Source organism: Oryx dammah, unplaced genomic scaffold (assembly GCF_014754425.2).
Source record: "Oryx dammah isolate SB20612 unplaced genomic scaffold, SCBI_Odam_1.1 HiC_scaffold_10, whole genome shotgun sequence".
In the NCBI taxonomy this organism is placed as follows: domain Eukaryota; kingdom Metazoa; phylum Chordata; class Mammalia; order Artiodactyla; family Bovidae; genus Oryx; species Oryx dammah.
In genome coordinates this window covers 20,282,658-20,304,574 of record NW_024070194.1, presented here as the reverse complement: position 1 = coordinate 20,304,574, position 21,917 = coordinate 20,282,658, and the positions used below count along the sequence as shown (strand labels likewise).

The 21,917-nt window shown below is 39.8% G+C and overlaps 1 protein-coding gene and 1 pseudogene across 2 annotated transcripts in view; one reads left to right on the top strand and one right to left on the bottom strand.

The window, feature by feature from the left end:
- The window catches only part of CBFA2T2 (CBFA2/RUNX1 partner transcriptional co-repressor 2), a 137,186-nt gene that overhangs the window by 7,773 nt on the left and 107,496 nt on the right, over positions 1-21,917 (top strand). The gene's annotated exons all lie outside the window — the stretch shown is intronic.
- LOC120868706 lies at positions 9,265-10,093 on the bottom strand (annotated as a pseudogene).

The window sequence follows — 21,917 nt, the reverse complement described above, 5'->3', positions numbered from 1 at the left end:
CCTTCAGTTTGAAAGAACCCTTCAGACTTATCTTTCATGATCTTGTCTTTTTTGAATGGTATAGGCCATTTATTTCATAGAGTGTCTCTCAATTTGAATTTGCCTTCCTTATGAATAGATTCAGATTATGCATTTTGATGGGAATATTGCAGAGTAATGTTATATCCTTCCCATTACATCATATCAGGAAGCATTTGACATCCATTTGTTCAATACTGATGATGATAACTTTGATCACTTATTTAAGATGATGTCTGTCAGGTTTTTCAATACTGTAGAGTTTAATATTTTCCTTTTTAATTAGTAATGTTATGGGAGGTACTGCTGCTGCTGCTGCTGCTGCTGCTGCTGCTGCTGCTGCTAAGTCACTTCAGTCGTGTCCAACTCTGTGCGACCCCAGAGACGGCAGCCCACCAGGCTCCCCCGTCCCTGGGATTCTCCAGGCAAGAACACTGGAGTGGGTTGCCATTTCCTTCTCCAATGCATGAAAATGAAAAGTGAAAATGAAGTCACTCAGTCGTGTCTGACTCCTAGCAACCCCATGGACTGCAGCCTACCAGGCTCCTCTGGCCATGGGATTTTCCAGGCAAGAGTACTGAAGTGGGTTGCCATTGCCGTCTCCGATGGGAGATACCGAGTCCATGTAAATACCTTGATTTCATCAAACTTTTATCCAGTAGTTGTAGCATCTATTGATGATGTTTGCCTAAGTCAGTTATTACTATGATAGTTGTGCTTTCATATTACAGAAATGTGCTATCAGTTTTATTCTTTTCAACTTATCAGTTTTAGTCTTTGCTTATTGGTTAATATTCTGCTGGAGAGCATTTTCTTACCTTTATTTGTATGTATTAATGTGGATTCTTATTTTATGCAGTAGGTCATAATCTGTTACTGTCAACATTTTTTGTGGTTTTCACATTGTCCCAGATTCGGCAGTGGGAACCCCTTCAAGGTAGCTTTTGACAAGTTCCTAACATTCTTGAACCAGTTCCTTTTTGCAACAAAAAAGATGTTCCAGGCTTATCTTCCTACCTGAACTTTGGAATCAGCTATTTCTCTAAGATGTTTCTCTCCTAATTTCTGTTAGTGGAGAAAATTATTTAGAAATCAAGATCTAGTTGCTGTGTATGCTCATTGCTATGGGTTGTCATTGCTTTCAGATCCCTTCAATGGGCAGAGCTAAGAAATCTATGTGTATATATACACATACACACATATACACATACATATATATACACATATGTATAAGTTTATTTCTGTTTTTATCTAAATATAATAAAAACTGAAACTGAGCAAAGGGCTCCTGTGCCTGCAGTACTGAAACCCAAACTCTGACAATGGGAGTTTGCAGCAAAGTAAGGATTTCAAACCCACCTGGTCTTTGAGTTAGGGTTATGTTTTAGAGGAAGAACAAAGAGGCATTACTGTGACATTCCTTATTTGTAGTTTTGGGAAGTCAGGATGTCTCTGGTTTACGATTCTCCAGCCACAGTGGTCCATGGCTCTGGGACCACTCATCTTGTGCTGGAGAAGCAACCTGAGTTTGTACGTTGATGATGATGTCCATAATAGCAATTTTAGTTGCTTAATGATGTTGTCAGTAATAGCAGTTTTAGTCATCTGACTCTTGTTGATTAGTGTTCAGTTAGCACAGGCTTGAGGTCAGAGTGTACAAGAGAGGGAATCAAATTTTGGATAGAGATTGATCATAAACTTGATAAGGGAACTTGGTTTCAGAATTGTGTGTTCAGACTAACACCTCCAATGCCACAAAGTTTATTTAGCCTTTATCTTATTTTTCCTGTATTTTTAAGCCCCTTCTCTTACCTAGGGATTGTAAACCCGACTCACATAATCCATAATATATTTATTTGTCCAAACCTAGAATATACTGAAAATAGCTCCAAGATTGCTAACCCATGTTACTATGAAATTTAGTTTATAAACCTCTTTGATTATAGCTTTTTGGCTTTAGTCTGGGGGTATGTGGTCAGTATATTGTACTCAGAAGTTACTTTGGGATAACTTCTCAGTGATTTAAGAGCATTGAAACATGTATATTATCATATGTGAAACAAATCACCAGTCCAGGTTCGATGCATGAGACAGGGTGCTCAGGGCTGGTGCACTGGGATGACCCAGAGGGATGGGATGGGGAGGGATTTGGGAGGAGGGTCCAAGATAAGGAACACATGTATACCCATGGCTAATTCATGTCAGTGTATGGCGAAAACCACTACAGTATTGTAAAGTAATTAGCCTCCAATTAAAATAAATTAAAAAAAATTTAAATGTAACAAACATGCTAAAAAAAATAGATGTAGCTCAACTTACAGAAATTTGATGTATCAGTTCAGTTCAGTCACTCAGTCATGTGCAACTCTTTGCGACCCCATGAACCGCAGCACACCAGGCCTCCTTGTCCATCACCAACTCCCGGAGTCCACCCAAACCCATGTCCATCGAGTCGGTGATGCCATCCAACCATCTCATCCTCTGCCATCCCCTTCTCCTCCTGCCCTCAATCTTTCCCAGCATCAGGGTCTTTTCAGATAAGTCAGCTCTTTGCATCAGGTGGCCAGAGTATTGGAGTTTCAGCCTCAACATCAGTCCTTTCAATGAACACCCAGAACTGATCTCCTTTAGGATGGAATGGTTGGATTTCCTTGCAGTCCAAGAGATTCTCAAGAGTCTTCTCCAACACCACAGTTCAAAAGCATCAGTTCTTTGGCACTCAGCTTTCTTTATAGTCCAACTGTCACATCCATACATGACCACTGGAAAAACCATAGCCTTGATTAGACGGACCTTTGTTGGCAAAGTAATGTCTCTGCTTTTTAATATGCTATCTAGGTTGGTCATAACTTTCCTTCCAAGGAGTAAGCTTCTTTTAATTTCATGGCTGCAATCACCATCTGCAGTGATTTTGGAGCCCCCAAAAATAAAGTCAGGCACTGTTTCCCTATCTATCTGCCATGAAGTGATGGGACTGAATGCCATGGTCTTCGTTTTCTGAATGTTGAGCTTTAAGCCAACTTTTTCACTCTCCACTTTCACTTTCATCAAGAGGCTCTTTAGTTCTTCACTTTCTGCTATAAGGGTGGTCTCATCTGTATATCTGAGGTGATTGATATTTTTTCTGGCAATCTTGATTTGAACTTGTGCTTCTTCCAGCCCAGCGTTTCTCATGATGTACTCTGCATATAAGTTAAATAAGCAGGGTGACAATATACAGCCTTGATGTACTCTTTTTCCTATTTAGAACCAGTCTGTTGTTCCATGTCCAGTTCTCACTGTTGTTTCTTGAGCTGCATACAGGTTTCTCAAGAGGCAGGTCAAATGGTCTGATATTCCCATCTCTTTCAGAATTTTCCACAGTTTATTGTGATCCACACAGTCAAAGGCTTTGGCATAGTCAATAAAGCAGAAATAGATGTTTTTCTGGAACTCTCTTGCTTTTTCCATGATCCAGTGGATGTTGGCAATTTGATCTCTGGTTCCTCTGCCTTTTCGAAAACCAGCTTGAACATCTGGAAGTTCACAGTTCACGTATTGCTGAAGCCTGGCTTGGAAAATTTTGAGCATTGCTTTACTAGCATGTGAGATGAGTACAATTGTGTGGTAGTTTGAGCATTCTGTGGCATTGCCTTTCTTTGGGATTGGAATGAAAACTGACCTTTTCCAGTCCTGTGGCCACTGCTGAGTTTTCCAAAGTTGCTGGCATGTTGAGTGCAGCAGTTTCATAGCATCATCTTTGAGGATTTGAAATAGCTCCACTGGAATTCCATCACCTCTACTAGCTTTGTTTGTAGTGATGCTTTCTAAGGCCCACGACTTCACATTCCAGGATGTTTGGCTCTAGGTGAGAGATCACACCATCATGATTATCTGGGTCGTGAAGATCTTTTTTGTACAGTTCTTCTGTGTATTCTTGCCACCTCTTCTTAATAGCTTCTACTTCTGTTAGGTCCATACCATTTCTGTCCTTTATTGAGCCCATCTTTGCATGAAATGTTCCCTTGGTATCTCTAATTTTCTTGAAGAGATCTCTAGTCTTTCCCATTCTATTGTTTTCCTGTATTTCTTTGCATTGCTGAGGAAGGCTTTCTTATCTCTCCTTGCTATTCTTTGGAACTCTGCATTCAGATGCTTATATCTTTCCTTTACTCCTTTGCTTTTTGCTTCCCATCTTTTCACAGCATTTGTGTGTGTATATGTATATATATATGACTGGTTGGTTTTGGTGCATAGTGAAATTTTAAATATTTTTTTCTTGTGAAAAAGGCAGAGTGATTTGCTACTGAGTGGTTTGCCTTTGAAATTCCAAGTAAGGAATTTAAGTGTGCTCATTTCTCAGATATATTTGTAGAGAACTGTAGGTTGCCTTTTTTGGAGTTTTGGAATGGGGAGAGCACTGGAAGGAAGCAGGTGGTAATGAATGAAAGTTAAGTAGTAGTGACTACTGGTGTGAGCACTGTCAAAATAATTACACTAATGATTAAAGAGAGAGAATGGTTTCTCTGAAAACAGGGTATCCCTGTAAAGCCTCCTCAGAGAGGTTTAACCCAGCAGTTGTTAGGTGGTTTAACTAAAATTTCTTAAACAAATACTGAACCAAACTGAGCATAAATATTGTGATAATTAACTATTCCTTTTTCTCCCAGATGTGTAAATGGAGTAGTTTAGTTTTTCTTTATCTTTTAGTCATGTTTTTGAGGCATAATTTACATATAGTAAACTTTATTCTTTTTTAAGGTTACAGTTCTGTGAGTTTGACAAATATATGCAATTGTGATCATCACACCAACCAAGATATAGATTATTTCCATCATCCTCAGTAGTTACCTCATGCTCCTTTCCCTTTATTTAGCAGCCGCTGCTAACTACTATACTAGTTTTTGCCCCTCTAGTGGTTTCATCTTTCTCTCTAGTTCTTTGCCTTTTCCATGTCATATGAATGAAACTGTACGATATGTAGCCTTTGTATCTGATATCTTTCACTTACTATAATTGTTTTGAAAATCATCCATGTTGTATATATCTGTGGCTCCCTTTTATTGCTGAGTAGCATTCCACTGTATGGATATACTGTAATTTTTTAAATCAGTCTGTCTACATTTGGGTTGTTTCCTGTTTTGATGATATGAATGAAACTCTAAACATTTATGTCTTTTGCACACATGTCTTCATTGCTCTTGGGTAAATACTTAGGAGTGGGCTCGCTGGGTTCTAGGTGATTTCATGTTTAACTTCTTAAACACCCAAAGTAGTTTTTGAAGTGGCTGCACTGTGCCATTTTGCATTTTTACTAGTGATCTATGAGAGTTCCATTTGCTTGTTGTGTGTTTTACTTTTAGAATTAGTTGTTAAGGAAACAGTGTATTTGGCTAAAATCAATTTTGGTTGTCTTGTTTCTACTGAAAGGCATATTCTCTTTTATAATATAGAGTCTATCTTCTGTTGGAGTCAACAGTCATTTCTTATTTACATATCATTAACAGAAATAATAGCAACTACCACTTAAATGTCAGAATAGTTTTCACACGTCTGATTTTTATAGCAATCAGTGAGTAGCAGTATTCTCATCCTCTTATTTCATATAAAGTTCAGGAGTCAGGTGATTTGGTCACTATCACACAGGTAGAATGCAAGGGTGTAAGTTTTTGGGAGTTGATCTGTGAGGGGACATTCTTTTCTTTTTGGTTAGATGTGTAATAAGTGAAAACATGGGTATCATCCCCGTGCTTCCTTTTACCTTCAGCTCACAAGCAGTGCAACCTTGGACAATTCATATTTGGATTTTTGAATGGCTTTTATCATCTGTGAAAAGGGGACAGCCATACCATCCCTATCTACCTGACAAGATGAGAATCAATTGAGGAATTGTAAAAGCATGTTCTAGACACTATTTGTTATTACATCAGTGATTTTGTAATGCATGAATATATTTTAGATATTTAAACAATACGGATAAAGTAAAAATCTCCTTTATAGTCTTAAGTGAAGCTGTTCATTTAACAACTATATTGTGGAGCTGTTAGCCACAGGGATGGTTCTAGGTGCTGAGGGGGTTCCCAGGTGGATAAAATTCAGTCCCTGTCTTCAAAGATCTTCCAGTTTGTCTTGCCCTGTATGTCCTAACATGGATTTTTGTTGATTGCTCTTGTAGTGAAAGCTTTGACAACTGGGTTTTAAGTTTGGACAGTGATTGTCCATCTTTTCCTCTTATAACTGATGCTGTTGGGGAGAGTTGTATTGGGAAATACTGAAGCAAAGATTCTGGTTCAATTGATGGAGGTAGTGAACTTCTTGGGGAGGAGATGGGATGCCAGACATGCCTCCGAGCCACTGAGCACATAACTAGTCGTGGATACCAATGCTTGACTTGTTCTGAGCATCCTATAGGTCTCTAAATAGTCCATGCTAATTTTGTGGCTGTTGTACTCTAAGGAATGATTAGGTAAATAAAGAGAGTTTCCATTAAAGCCATGGTTTTTAAATAGTAATTTGAAATCCTAGAATCAATTGTTGATTATCTTTTTCTTGAGTCTCTTGGTTCTCTTTATTCTGCTAATTAAGTTCAATAAATCATTTATTTGAGGGGCCAAAATGGCAACCCACTCCAGTATTCTTGCCTGGAGAATCCCATGGACGGAGGAGCCTGGTGGGCTGCAGTCCACGGGGTCACAAAGAGTCGGACATGACTGAGCAACTTCATTTTCACCAGTATCTGTATTCTACTATGACCCAAGCTAATTATACTAGAAGGTGAACTTTTTCAAAAAAGATGTTTTGTTTATTTAGCGGTGACATGTGGGATCTAGTTCCCTGACTAGGGGAACATTTATTAAGCCCCTAGTACAGGATGTTGGCCGATATAAGAGAATTCTAAGGTGCCAGAGAAGTTTAAAAGTTGTTCAGTGGTGGAGGGAGGAACAGATTGATGTTTCATTATCAATGGTAAACAGTAATAATAGCATGATAAGAACCACCACCAATAGGCATCTGACCTGACGGATGTTCATGTATGTATGGGTGTGTTTCAGAAAAGGCTTCTCCAACAACTGTTTTTAAAAAAATCAGTTTTTGGTCTGGTAGTATATTTACATAATGCAACAATTAAAAGGTACAAAGGTTATTTAGTGAACTGTCTCCTTCACCTCTGTGCTCCAGCCAACACTTGCTTCCTTGGAGGCAGCTAGCATTACTAGTTTCTACTGTATCCTTGCAGATATATTCTTGTAGGCCATATAATAACATAGATAAAAGAACTTCCTCATTCTGCATTGTGTTTCATTGTGGATGCATAATACTTTTTTTTCTACAGTCCACTACTGATGAACATTTCACATGCCAGTCTTTTGCTGTTAGAAACAGTGCTGCATAGCTTTGCAGAAAATGCCATTTCATAAATCTACCGACTAGATTCCTAGAAGTAGAACTGCTTGGACAAAGGGTACAATTTATATAATTTTGATAGATGTTGCCAAATTACTCTCCAGAGATGATATATCAAGTTTTTTTTACTTCTAACAACAAAGTGTGTGACCCAAGTAAAGAAAGGGTAAGAGATGGGAAAGCTGAGTCTGGAGCAGGCTTGCAGGGAGGGATTGAAAATAAATATGTTATTTAAAGTATAAAGTGCTAGGTGAAGAAGGATAGGAGATGAGACTAGAGAACCAGGCAGGGAACAGGTTTATGCTTGGATTTTATTCCGTAGCTAACGGAGAGCAACAGAAAGGATGAAGGAATGCCGTCGTTACGATTGTATTCTAAGTAGAGCACCCTAGTGGCTCTGTGAAGTTGCATTTGAACAGGCAAGACGGAAGCAGTAAAATAATTTTGGTTAATGCAATAGCTTTGTCAGACCACGTGTTGTCATTTTTGGATTTGGAAACTAGAAGGGATATAGTGTGCTAAGGGAGATAGAGGATATGGATTTAAAAGAGAAAGAGTGCATCTCACTGAAAGTAGCAAGAAAGGCTTGACTGAATATTACTTGGTCGCATTTTGATGGGTGGGTCCATCTTGGATTGGTAAATACAGAGAGGAAGAAATGGAATAAAGAAAATCATGCCAGGGCCTGATACTGGAATAAGCCAGCAATAGGCAAACTTTTTCTGTAAAGAACTTAATAGTAGATATTTTAGGCTTTATGGAACACATAATGGATTCTGTCACATATTCTCCTCTTTTTTTTTTTAACAACTCTTTTAAAATATAGAAATTGCTAGCCTATAACCATTACTGAAATAGACCATGGGCAAGGTTTGTACAGGAATGGGATGGGGAGTGGCCTTAGTTACTAACTCTTGGTCTGGAAGGTATGGGATGTACTAGTAAAAGCAAGAGTAAAGGAAGGTTGAGGCAGAACTGTGGGACACTTTGAATATCAGGCTAAAGAATTTGTTCCTACGTTAGATTCACTGAGGAATCATCTATCATATTGACTCTGAGATGGTGACATTTTGCCTAGTACTGTAAACTTACTGTATTGTCAGCTATAAAAAGCCTGGCTGGGAGAACTGTCTTGTGTAGACATTTGTATTGCATGCATATACTGCTGATGGATTGCCCGATATTAGCATGAAATACTGAGTGAGGTCTTACCCATTTACTGGGGCTTTCCTGGTGGCTTAGCGGTAGAGAATCTCTCTGCCAATGCAGGAGACATGGGTTCAATTCCTGGGTCAGGAAGATCCCCTGGAGAAGGAAATGGTAACTCACTCCAGTCTTCTTGCCTGGGAAATCCCATGAACAGAGGAGCCTGGTGGGCTACAGTCCATGGGGGGTCACAAAGAGTTGGACATGACTCAGTGACTAAACAACAACATCTCATTTTATGAAACTGCTTTTATCAGCACAAAGACCAAGAATAGATACTCTGCTCTTGCTGCCTCTAAGTCCTTGAACTCATTTTGAGCACCTTACGTGTACACAGTGGGTGTGCAGGTTTTTGTTGAGGCAAAATAATGCTCTAAATATAGGAAATTCAAAAGATAAAGTATCTCTGAGGTTCTTCTCATTCCACAGTCTGTGTGTCCATGAATTAAAAGGCAATAAATTCTGAGGAAACCCTCAAGATAAAATCCTCAGACCATCCACCAGACATGGTATCTGACAACCTTTAACAGCTGCTTCTTTATTCCTTTTGGTGGCCAAGGTGAATAGGATAACTATGCAGACTATTAGGACATGCAGAGTTTGGGAGACAACAATTTTTCAGTCATCTTTTTATTTTCCTCTAGCTTCATTCACTTTATTTTTCTCATATAAAATTATGTGGTAGCTACAGCTGGAGCCTGGTTCCTCTGCACAGAGACTCTTTACAAGATGGTCAGTGAATTCTGATACAGAGACTTAGTGAATACTGTCTCCTTCCAGAGATCAGGGATAAGTAACTGTGAGTCTTGGAAATGGTGTCAAAAATGGCCTTTGTGAAGTTGCCCAAGGTGGCAGTGCAGCCCCTGGCAGAGGTGAAGCAGTCGTCAATGCCGGCCATCATCAGGAGCTTCTTGGGCACAGGGGCTGAGACAGTACCAGTGCCCCTGGGGGCAGGGATGAGGCTTACCAGCATAGAGCCACAGTGGCCAGTCACCCTGCAAGGGACCATGTGGGCCTCCAATCTTGTTCCCCAGTAGCCATCTCATTACACAGGGATGATGGAGAGCTTGGCCAGGATGATGGCTACCTCCGTAGAGCACTTGATGCCCAAACTGACATGCCCCGTAGTAACTCCTGACGGTGACAGATGCCTTGAACCTGGTCTGCTGGTCAGCACAGGTCTGCTTAATTAAGGGATGCTCCCAGGAAAAAGTGAGCGATCTCAGATTCCTTGATAGCAGAGAGAAGAAATAGATCTCCTCCAAGGACTTGATCTTCATTTCTTTGACCAGGCAGCCCAGCTTGGTAATGGGAAGCCTCTTGTCCTCTTGGCCTTGCCTCTGCGAGGTCCACGGCCTCTGCCTTGGCCTCAACCCCTGCCCCAGATGCCGCTGCCAAAGCCTCCGCAGAAGCTACCGTGGCCTCCCATTCCAGGGCCCCCGGGGGCCTCCTCCAGGCCCTCCCAAGCACCAGCGTCATCTGCCATTTGGTGTTTTTACAGAGAAGTGCCATCTTTTCTAATTAAGGCTGTTATTTCCATTTTGAAGCAATTGAAATTTCCCAGTTTTTTAAAGCACATGTTGGTTGTGGCAGTGAAAGCTGTAAATGCAGTAATCAAAGCTTTTTTGATTGTAGCACATTTTCAGATACGCAGATTTGGAACTAAGTCTAACAGGATTATCTGGATGGTTGATAAAGATTATAAACTTACAGGGATCTATTAAGACTTATTTCAGAAATAAGAAATTGGGATCCCATTAGGGCTTAATTGGTTTCACTTCAGTTTTTTAGCTTGGAGGCTGCTAAGAGTTAATTTATTGTGCAAGGGTTTGGCCGTGTGTGGAGCACAGATTTATTTTAAGGAAAGGATCTCTTTGTATGTTTATGCATTTGTGAGATCAGTCCTGTTTACATTAACCCGCTTCTCGATTATAGGGAAAACAGGCAGACAGTTGATGCCAATAGTAGAACATGACACTGATTTTGGTTCCACAGATTAAGGGGGAAAACATGGCTACAGGTTTTACTGAACTTACCCTGAATGCTGACATTCGAAAATAGAAACCATTGGGGAAAGGTCTGTCAGTAACCGATGAGCAAATTTTTCTCATTTGAATAGGTCCTTGCATCTAGTTAGATATTAACAGTATTGTGTAGTGAGAAAGGATCTTTAGGTTGATTTTCTTAACACTTGGATTCCAGTTTATAGGTGAATGAAGATGTGGCTTTAACTGATCACCTAATCTTGAGTTATGTTTTAAATGAAAAAAATTTGCTTTTGGCTATTAACAAAAAGATGTGTAAAAGATAAGTGGAGGGAATTCCCTGGAGGGCTCTGCTTCCACTGCAGCAGACATGGGATTGATCCCTGGTTGGGGAACTGAGATTCCCATAAGCCTCATGGTGCAACCAGACCAAGGAGGGGGAAAAAAAAGATAAATGGAATCATTAACTGTTTGGAAGATAGCTTAATAATGTTTCTTTTTTCCTGTAGCTTTCCCTTTTTTTGGTAAACTTTTTTATTAAAAAATTCACAAATCATAAATGTACAGCTCAATAATGTTTTATAAAGTGATCATACTTGTGCTTTCCAGATCAAAAAATAGAATATTAAGAGCAGCTACTTCAGAAACCCACCTCTCACCTGCCAGATACTATCCCTCTCTCTCTCCCAGGGTAACCAGTATCCTGACCTCTATTAACATTCATCAGCTTTGTCTTTTTTTTTTTAAGGAACGTTATATAAATAAGAGTCATATAGTATATATTCTGTCTGGCTTCTTTTGTTCAACAGTAATGACCCATGTCCTTGTGTCAATAGTTTTTTCTTATTGCTGTATAGAATCCCACTATAAAAATATACCGCAGTCTATCCACTCTGTTGTTGATGGACATTTGATTATTTCCAGTTTTTGGCTGTTAGGAATAATGCTCCAGAGAATATTCTTCTATGTCTTTGGGTGTATGTGTGTATGACTCTTTGTTGGGTACGTACCCAGGAGTGGAATTGGAAGGTCACTGAGTGTGTATACTGCCGAAAGGTTTTCCAGAGGTGCTGCGCCATTTATGCTTGTGCCAGCAATCTATGTGAATTTCACTTTTTTTTATATCCTCACCAGTCTTTTAACATTTGCTGAGTCCTACTTTGTACAGGTGTCAGGGATTCAGTAGTGAACAAAAGGAAGTCCTCTCAAAGAGTGTGATGAAAAATATATTTCTACATGCATGTAAAATTTTGTGTATTTAATTGGCCGTGCTGGGTCGTTGTTGCTACATGGGCTTCTCTCTGTTGTGGAGTGTGGACTTTTCGTTTCAGTGGCTTCTTCTGTTGCTGAGCACAGGCTCTTAGGGCGCGCAGGCTTCAGTAGTTGCTATTCCCGGGTTCTAGAGCACAGGCTCAGTAGTTGTGGCACTCAGGCTTAGTTGCTCTGAGGCATGTGGGATTTTCCTGGACCAAGGATCAAACCTGTGTCCCCTGCATTGGCAGGTGGTTTCTTACCACTTGGGCCACCAAGGAAGCCCCAACACAATATTGAATATATTCAGTTCAGTCAGTCCAGTCACTCAGTCCTGTCTGACTCTTTGCAATGCCATGGACTGCAGCATGCCAGGCTTCCTTGTCCATTACCAACTCCTGGAGCTTACTCAAACTCGTGTCCATCGAGTTGATAATGCCATCCAACCATCTCATCCTCTGTCGTCACCTTCTCCTCCTGCCTCAGTCTTTCCCAGAATCTGGGTCTTTTCAAATGAGTCAGTTCTTCGCATCAAGTGGCCAACGTACTGGAGTTTCAGCTTTAGCATCAGTCCTTCCAATGAATATTCAGGACTGATTTCCTTTAGGATGGACTGCAGTCCAAAGGACTCTCAAGAGTCTTCTCCAACACTACAGTTCAAAAGCATCAGTTCTTAAGTACTTAGCTTTCTTCATAGTCCCACTCTCACATCCATACATAACTACTGGAAAAACCATAGATTTGACTAGACAGATTTTTGTTGGCAAAGTAGTCTCTGCTTTTTAATAGGCTGTCTAGGTTGATCATAGCTTTTCTTCCAAGGAGCCATCATCTTTTAATTTCATGGCTGCAGTATCATCTGCAGTGATTTTGGAGCCCCCCCCCAAAATAAAATCTGTCACTGTTTCCATTGTTTCCCCATCTGTTTGCCACAAAGTGATGGGACTGGATACCATGATCTTAGTTTTCTGAATGTTGAGTTTTAAGCCAACTTTTTCACTCTGCTCGTTCACTTTCATCAAGAGGCTCTTTAGTTCTTCTTTGCTTTCTGCCATAAGTGTGGTGTCATCTGCATATCTGAGGTTATTGATATTTCTCCCAGCAATCTTGATTCTAGCTTGTGCTTCATCCAGCCTGGCATTTCTCATGATGTACTCTGCATAGAAGTAAATAAGCAGGGTGACAATATACAGTCTTGATGTACGCCTTTCCTGATTTGGAACCAGTCTATTGTTCCATGTCCAACTCTGTTGCTTCTTGACCTGCATACAGATTTCTCAGGCAGCAGGTCAGGTAGTCTGGTATTCCCATCTCTTAAAGAATTTTCCAGTTTGTTGTGATCCACCTGATTAAAAGAATTTTCCAGTTTGTTGTGATCCACCTGATTAAAGGCTTTGACATAGTCGATAAAACAGAAATAGATGTTTTTCTGGAACTCTCTTGCTTTTTCTATAATAGAACAGATATTGGCAATTCGATCTCTGGTTCCTCTGCCTTTCAAAATCCAGCTTGAACATCTGGAAGTTCATGGTTCATGTACTGTTGAAGCCTGGCTTGGAGAATTTTGAGCATAACTTTGCTAGCGTGTGAGATGAGTACAATTGTGCGGTAGTTTGAGCATTCTTTGGCTTTGTCTTTCTTTGGGAATCGACGAAAACTAACCTTTTCCAGTCCTGTGGCCACTGCTGAGTTTTCCAAATTTACGGCATATTGAGTGCAGCACTTTCACAGCATCATCTTTGAGGATTTGAAATAGCTCCACTGGAATTCCATCACCTCTATTAGCTTTGTTCATAGTGATGCTTCCTAAGGCCCACTTGACTTCGCATTCCAGGAAGTCTGGTTCTAGTAAGTGATCACACCATCTTGGTTATCTGGGTCATGAAGATCTTTTTTTGTATAGTTCTTCTGTGTATTCTTGCCACCTCTTCTTAATATCTTCTGCTTCTGTTAGGTCCCTACCATTTCTGCCCTTTATTGTGCCCATCTTTGCATGAAATGTTCCCTTGGTATCTCTAATTTTCTTGAAGAGATCTCTAGTCTTTCCCATTCTGTTGTTTTCCTCTATTTCTTTGCGTTGATCACTGATTAATTGATTAATATATTCAGGTGGTGATAAAGTATTAACTAAGTGTGTTAGCTAGAGAGAGGAGGGTGGTAGGGAGTGTAGTTCGATGCAGTGGTTAAGAAAGACTTCTCTGATCAAATGCTATTTGAGCAAAGACCTGGAGAAAATAGGCTAGCCATGTGGATATCTGGAAGAGGAGCAGTCAGACAAAGGGAAGCAAGTGTCACAGCTCTGAGGAGTGAGTATGCTCGATCAGTTCATGAAGCAGCAAGGAAGCCAGTTTGCCCAACAAACTGAAAACACTGTAAGGGCAATAGAGGTCGACTGTCAGGAGGTAAACCGGGGCCAGAGCATGTGGGGTCTGAAGAGTCAAGGGAAGGAGGTTGGGTTTTCTAAATGAGTGGGAGACTGTTGGAGGGTTTTGATCAGGGGGAGACTTGATCTCCTTTATCTATTTTAAAGAGTTCATTCTGCTCTTGGAGAAAATACTAATGGAAATGATGGAAGCAGGAATGTAAATTCAGAAACTATTATAAGAACAAAAAAAATTATTGCTCTGAGCCAAGAGAGGAAAGTTGACTTGGATCAGGATATTTATTAATGGGGGAGGTAAGGAGAAATAGTTGAATTCAGGATATTTTGAAGGTGCAGCTGATAGAATTTGCCCCAGTGGCTTGGCTAGAATTTGCCTCAGTGGGTGGTTGTGTGTCAAGGATGACTCCAAGATTATTGACTTAAACTACCTCTTTACTGATTTGAGAAAGACTGGGGAGATGGTAGAAGCCCCAGGTAGGTTAGGGTGGGATGGGGAAACAAGAATTTGAAATGGGACATTTTGTATATGGAGAAGGCAATGGCACCCCACTCCAGTACTCTTGCCTGGAAAATCCCATGGACTGGGGAGCCTGGTAGGCTGCAGTCCCTGGGGTCGCTAAGAGTCGGATATGACTGAGCAACTTCACTTTCACTTTTCACTTTCATGCATTGGAGAAGGAAATGGCACCCCACTGCAGTGTTCTTGCCTGGAGAATCCCAGGGACAGGGGAGCCTGGTGGGCAGCTGTCTATGGGGTCGCACAAAGTCGGACACGACTGAAGTGACTTAGCAGCAGCAGCAGCATTTTGTATATGAGGTATCTGTTAAATTATCCAACTGGAGATGTTGAGTAGACAGCAGGATATGTGAATAAGATGGTGGGGAATTCCCTGGCAGTCTAGTGGCTACGACTCTGCTTTTACTGCCCGGGCAGGTTCATTCCCTGGTTGGAGAACTAAGATCCTGCGAGCCACGCAGGTCAGCTTAAAAAAATGGTGAATGAAAATAGAGACTGGACCTAACAAGACCTTTGTAGTGAACAGATGAATTCTCTTTATCATATGAATGTTTGTAAAGCTAATTATTTTGAATTTAGATATATGCAGACTTTCCTGGTGTTTTTGTGAGAGCTGTTTGACAATGAAGTAATATATTAGGGATTTATTGAGAAAGTTCCTGGGTTCTTCTTTGCAAAATCTGTGGCCGAAATTTATTAGACTTTGTATATATTTAATCGGCACTTCCCAGGTGCTGTCAGTGGGGAAGAATCCACCTGCCAGTGCAGGAGACGCAAGAGATACGGGTTTGATCCCTAGGTCTGGAATATCATCTGGAGGAGGAAATGGCAACCCATTCCAGTATTCTTGCCTGGAAAATTCCATGGACAGAGGAGCCTGGTAGGCTACAGTTCGTAGGATCACAAAGAGTTGGACACATCTGAGCACCGACTCATTGTCAATTTAATCTACTCTACCATAGTTTATACTGTCTGTTATTCTGTGTAAAATGATCATAGTGACCTTAGAAGATCTGTATGACTATTAAGTATATTGTGAATTATTTGAAGAAAGAAAGCTTTAACCACTATTTTATGTTTTATCGCATATTTTTAATTTGTACCTACACTGAAAAATAGTGGTTTACATGAGGATTTCATATGGATTATTTTAGTCAGTGCTCACAACAGGCTGATTTGTACTATTGCCATATCCCACTTTACAGTTGAGGAAACAGAGGCTACGTGGATAATGAACTCAGGGCATGTCTCTCTGTTTAGGTAGTAGAGACAGGACCTGAACTCCTCAGAACTATATAGACTAACTCTGTTAGCTACCATGTTCCATTTCTCTGCTATGCTGAATCTCTGATAATTTATTATAATTATATAATTTTTGAAAGATAGTTTACAAAAGTAACTTGACATTCTCATAAAAAATTTATAGAGAATTGCAGTCAAAAGTAAAAATTCCGTTCCACCTCATCACTGAAAGTTTGTATTTCCAGACTTTTTGGAATACCTTTACAGACATCTGTAAAACATACAAATGTATAATTTTTTAATAAATGGAATCATAGTATTTTGTGAAGTCTTTCTAATTTCCAGTCAGATGAGCAGTCCACAAAACCATTCTGTCAGACCTTTGCTTTATTATTTTTTTTAAATTTTATTTATTTATTTATTTATTAGACCTTTGCTTTAAATAAGAGCAAAGACATTTATCTCTTCTGCTATCTTAAGTACCTTGGAACATATTTTTATGAATGACTGCAGCTTTCAGTATTGTTGTTCAATGTTAGTAGTGAGATGCCTTTAAAGTGATCACACCTTTCATCTCAGAGAACTTTCCAAATGCTCTGTAAAAAAGGCAAATATATGACCAGTTGCTTCTTGAGGTTGCCAAGAACCGTTCAAATCCTTTTCCCTTTCTCAGAAAGTGCAGGCTTGTCTATTTTGGAGCAGTTGGCTCTTGCAGATGCACCTGTTACCTGTAGTTGTAGGAGATGATGTCTTTCCACGTGTCTGGTAGTAGAAAAAGGAATTAATGAACCTGTAACTAAAATAGAACAGTGCCAGAAGTGAAAATAGGTCCTTTCTGCTATTGATATTGACATAGAGAAGGAAAGCTTCAGGTGGATCAAACTCTCCAGGCCTGTCATAGGAATCTTGCCATTTTTAGGTCATTAATACCGTAAAGGTATTTTGGTGATTATTTTCACCAGTGTAAACTAATATATATGAAAAATGATGCATTTTGCTTTTTATTTATTTATCGTTTTTTAATTGAAATATAGTTGATTTACGTCGTTGTGTTTCTTATGTAAAATGATTCAGCTATACATATATTCTTTTTCATTATAGTTTTTTTACAAGATATTGAGTGTAGTTTCCTCTGCTGACAGTAGGATTTTGTCGTTTATCTATTTTATATGTAGTAGTTTGTATCTGCTGATCTCAGACTCCAGATTTATCCTGCTGCCACCCCCAACCCCTTTAAGACTTCCCAATTGGAGCTAATAGTAAAGGACCCAACTGCCAATGCAGGAGACATAAGAGACAGGGGTTCGATCCCTGGGTTGGGAAGATCCCCTGGAGGGAGGGCATAGCAACTCACTCTAGTATTCCTGCCTGGAGAATCCCATGGATAGAGGAGCCTGGCGGGCTACAGTCCGTAGGACTGCAAAGAGTTGGACACGACTGAAACTGTGTAGGAAAGGGGACCCCTTCCAGGGCCCAAAACTGGGCTCTTGTCTAACACTCGGAAATGAATTGTCCGAGGAGACGCATGTGCTGACAAAGCAAGAGATTTTATTGGGAAAGGGTGCCCTGGTGGAGAGCAGGAGGGTAAGGGAACCCAGGAGAACTGCTCCGTCACATGGCTTGCAGTCTTGGTTTTATGGTGATAGGATTAGTTTCTGGGTTGTCCTTAGCCAATCATTCTGACTCAGAGTCCTTCCTTGTGGTGCATGCCTTGTTCAGCCAAGATGGATGCCAGAGAGAAGGATTCCGGGAGGTGGTTGGACAGGTGGTGTCTCGTTTTGACCTTTCCCAAACTCTTCTGGTTGGTGGAGGCTTATTAGTTCCCTGTTCCTTACCAGGACCTCCTGTCGTAAAACAACTCATGCAAATGGTTACTGTGATGCCTGGCCAGGGTAGGCGGTTTCAGTCAGCATGCTTCCCCTAACAAAACAACTTAGCACTCACACGTGAGATCTGAGTCAATTTCCTAGTTTGTAAAAGAGGATGTATATCTAATTTAAAAGGGAAGGATTAAAGGCAAAAGGTGGATATGATGCTTGTCATGGTTCAGTTCAGTTCAATTCAGTCTTTCAGTTGTGTCTGACTCTTTGCAACCCCATGGACTGCAGCACGCCAGGCCTCCCTGTCCATCACCAACTCCCGGAGTTTACTCAAACTCATGTCCATTGAGTCTGTGATGCCATCCAACCATCTCATCTTCTCTTGTCCCCTTCTCCTTCTGCCTTCGATCTTTCCTAGTATCAGGGTATTTTCGGATGAGTCAGTTCTTCGCTTCAGGTGGTCAAAGTATTGGAGTTTTCAGCTTCAGCATCAGCCCTTCCAATGAATCATGGTATCTGCCCCAAAATTAACATATCAAGTAACTAGTAAATGTAGGCTTATTAAAATAATGATTAAGGAGGAAAAAATAACTACGTGCCACATACGCTTTGGTGTGCATCCCAGGCATCTGGGAAGCTTGTTAAATACAGCTTCTGGGACTTCACCTTCCAGAAATTTAAATTCCAGAATTTAGGATCAGGTCAAGAATCTGTGTTTTTTCATCAAACTTCTAAGTTCTTTTAGGTGGTCTAAAGACTACTTTCAGAAATACTGATTTAGAGTATCTAAACCTGATAAAGACCATCCAAATCTAAATGGAGAAAACATTAGGGGGAGGAAGAATTATTTTGATATAGGACATTTCGGTAAAGTTAAAGTGAAAGTCTCTCAGCTGTGTCCGACTCTTTGCAACCTCATGGACAGTCCTGTTACAGTCCCTGGGATCACAGACTTGGATATGACTGAGTGGCTGAGCATATACACACCTAAGTTAATTTAAAGTCCCATGGGGAGAATAAAAAAATCTCAATTGTAAAGTTTCTTAAGTATAAAACTAGGAAGAAATTCTCATTTTTCACATATTTGGCATTATTTCTTAATTGAGTACATTTACTAGTATTGATACTGCCATTCTTAATATAACACACTGACTGCTGGGAGATAGTGAGCTCATTTTACTGGGATTGCTGCTGCTGCTAAGTCACTGCAGTCGTATCCGACTCTGTGCGACCCCGTAGACAGCAGCCCACCAGACTCCCCCGTCCCTGGTATTCTCCAGGCAAGAAGACTGGAGTGGGTTGCCATTTCCTTCTCCAGTGCATGAAAGTGAAAAGTGAAAGTGAAGTCGCTCAGTTGCGTCCGACTCTTCGAGACCCCATGGACTGCAGTCCACCAGGCTCCTCCATCCATGGGATTTTCCAGGCAAGAGTACTGGAGTGGGGTGCCATTGCCATCTCCTTTTCTTCCTTTAAATGCTCTGAATGAAGTAGTTTGGGAAGTGGTTAATGATAATCAAGTTTGTAATCTAGGATTTCACACTTCATAACAATTCTTTAGCATTATTACTCTAACTTCTTTGATATTGTTGTATTTGTGTTTTGGATATGAAAAATATATTTTAACATTTTATAGTTAAGAATGACATTGGTCTTTAATTTTGGCAATAAGATGAAAACGCTGACTTGGGCTTGCCTGATTGGTAACTAGGGTTCTAGCAAGCTGCATGGAATGGTTGTACAGAACCAGGTGTTTCACTTTAACTGCAGCTGTGCCATCTGTGGGAGCAGGTGAACAGATTCTGTGTCATCAGGAAAACAGCTGGTGAGACTTATGAGAAGAGGTAATGGACTGCTTTTCCTCAGCTATAGCTCTCTCCAGTCACGTACATTTAAGCACAGCTTTTACCTGTGCACAGGTGTTGCCTTTGGTCAGGAAGACAGCAGCAACCCAAGTGAACAAACAAGTGTACATTTGGCTGCTTGTGTATTTTGGGGATTGGCACTGAGAAGGATAATTTAAGGTTTTTTTTTTTTTTTTTACTTTTTATTTTTGTTTTTACTTACTTGAGGATATTTCCAGTGCGTCATATTAACTTCTCTGAGAGTTCCTTGTAAAGATAGTTAAATATAGGAATGTCTATATATAGTTTATGCAGGCTCCTTTCTCTGGAGAACTGGGAAGTAAGCAAAATAAAGCAAAATGTCATACATCTCAAGTACTAAAGATTGGAAGGGAAATAAACTCTAGAGTCACAGATTCTTAGAATAGACTTACAAGGAATTATTTCTGTTTCACAGATAACAAAACTATGACTTAGAGAAAATAATTCCTCAGTATCAGAGCCTGATTCTTTGGAGAACTGGATTAAAATTCAAAATAACTTGTAATTCTGAAAAGGTGGATCAAATTCAGTGGTAGTTTACAAAGAAATAGCAAAGTGAATGAGCCAACTGAATATAGGGAGCAACTAGTTACGTACATAATTTCAGTTCATCTTAGACTGCCAGTCTGAAAATGAGCCTGTGTTGGTGGTGTTTCAGAAAGAATCATGCCACTGGGTTGCATGAAGGGAGCCAGGAGTTTGCTCCTTCCTACCTAAGGTTTAATTTAATATTTATGTACCTCAGTTTAAGAGATCTATGTGAACAGCATTTGAGAGATTCAACCCCTAAATGTGATTAAGGAAAAGAAACTCCGATTGATGAAGAGCATGCATGGTGGATTGATAGGCCTTTTGCAGAAGCTGGCTGTTTGTATTCCCCTTCACTTTAGACAAGAGTGGTCAGGCAACATCAACTTTACCTTAGCCATGAGAAAAGTAAATACACGTTGTCTATGCTGAGGCTAGTAGCATCATTGTTACCTGAGAGCTTTTTAAAAATGTAGAATCTCAGGCTGTGTCACACATCTAGTGAATTTGCATTTTAATAAGATTTCCCCAGGTAATTCGTATGTACTTAAATATTTGAGATGTACTGGGTTAAACCAGTGTGGAATCCAGGTAGACAAGGTGACTTTTAGATGACTTTTTAAAAATGTTTCTTCTTTTCTCCTTTTCATAATACTGTGACTTTGGCTGGAATTCAGAATCAGGGTTTGAACAGAGAAGTGAGTTACTCACTCTGTTGCTTATGTTAATCATCTACATGGATTGGCTTTGGAATGTCTAAGGGGTTTTCAGACTGAGTTCTTGAGTAATCGGTAACATTTCTCTCCCTTTGTTGTTGTTTCCTCTGGAACTTGTTTTAGATGGATGTGCTACAAACATGCAAATGTTCTCATTTTCAAATAAAACACTTTTGTTACAAACTCATTTTTAGGTTTTTTCCCTCATCCATAGGCAATGGCCAAAAAATAAAGAAAAGAGAACAAACAAAAATAACCCAAGGCTCTATCTTAATAAGGAAAGAAGTGTGTGCTTAGAGAAGGGCCAGTTTTAGGCTTGCTTTGCTAGAAGTGAACTGGTTAAGTTATACCCAAGTAATTGTTGTATGATAAGGCACCATTTTTCTTTTGGTATTAATTTGAAAAGCAGGTCATAAGCATATTGCTATGCATAAGTCAGAAAATAATGTAGGGAATAGTGTTTTTTCATTAAGCTTTATAATAGATATAATTCACATACTCTTTTAAAGTATACAATTTAATGAATTTTAGTATATATACAAGGTTGTGCAGCTATTGCCACTGTATACCGGGACATTTTCATAATCCCCAGAAGAAACTCCATACCCATTAACAATCACTCTGCATTTTCCCCCTTTCCCATCCCTTAATCTATTTTCTGTCACTGGATTTAAGATTGGGAAAAATACAGTATTTTGTGACTTGGTCAGTTTTTTGTGACTTTCACTTAAAATGATGATTTTTGTTTTTCCATGTTGTAGTGCATATTAGTACTTCATTCCTTTTTATGACTGAATAATGTTCATTGTATGATACACAGTCAGTCCTCCTCAATCCACAGATTCTGTATGTGTGAAACTGTATACTTGCTAAAATGTTTGTATCCAAAAATCAATATGAGGTCATTTTTGGACATGAACAGTGAAAATTTTTGAGTTGCCCAGCACTCACATTCCCAGTTGAACTTGAACATGCATGATAACAC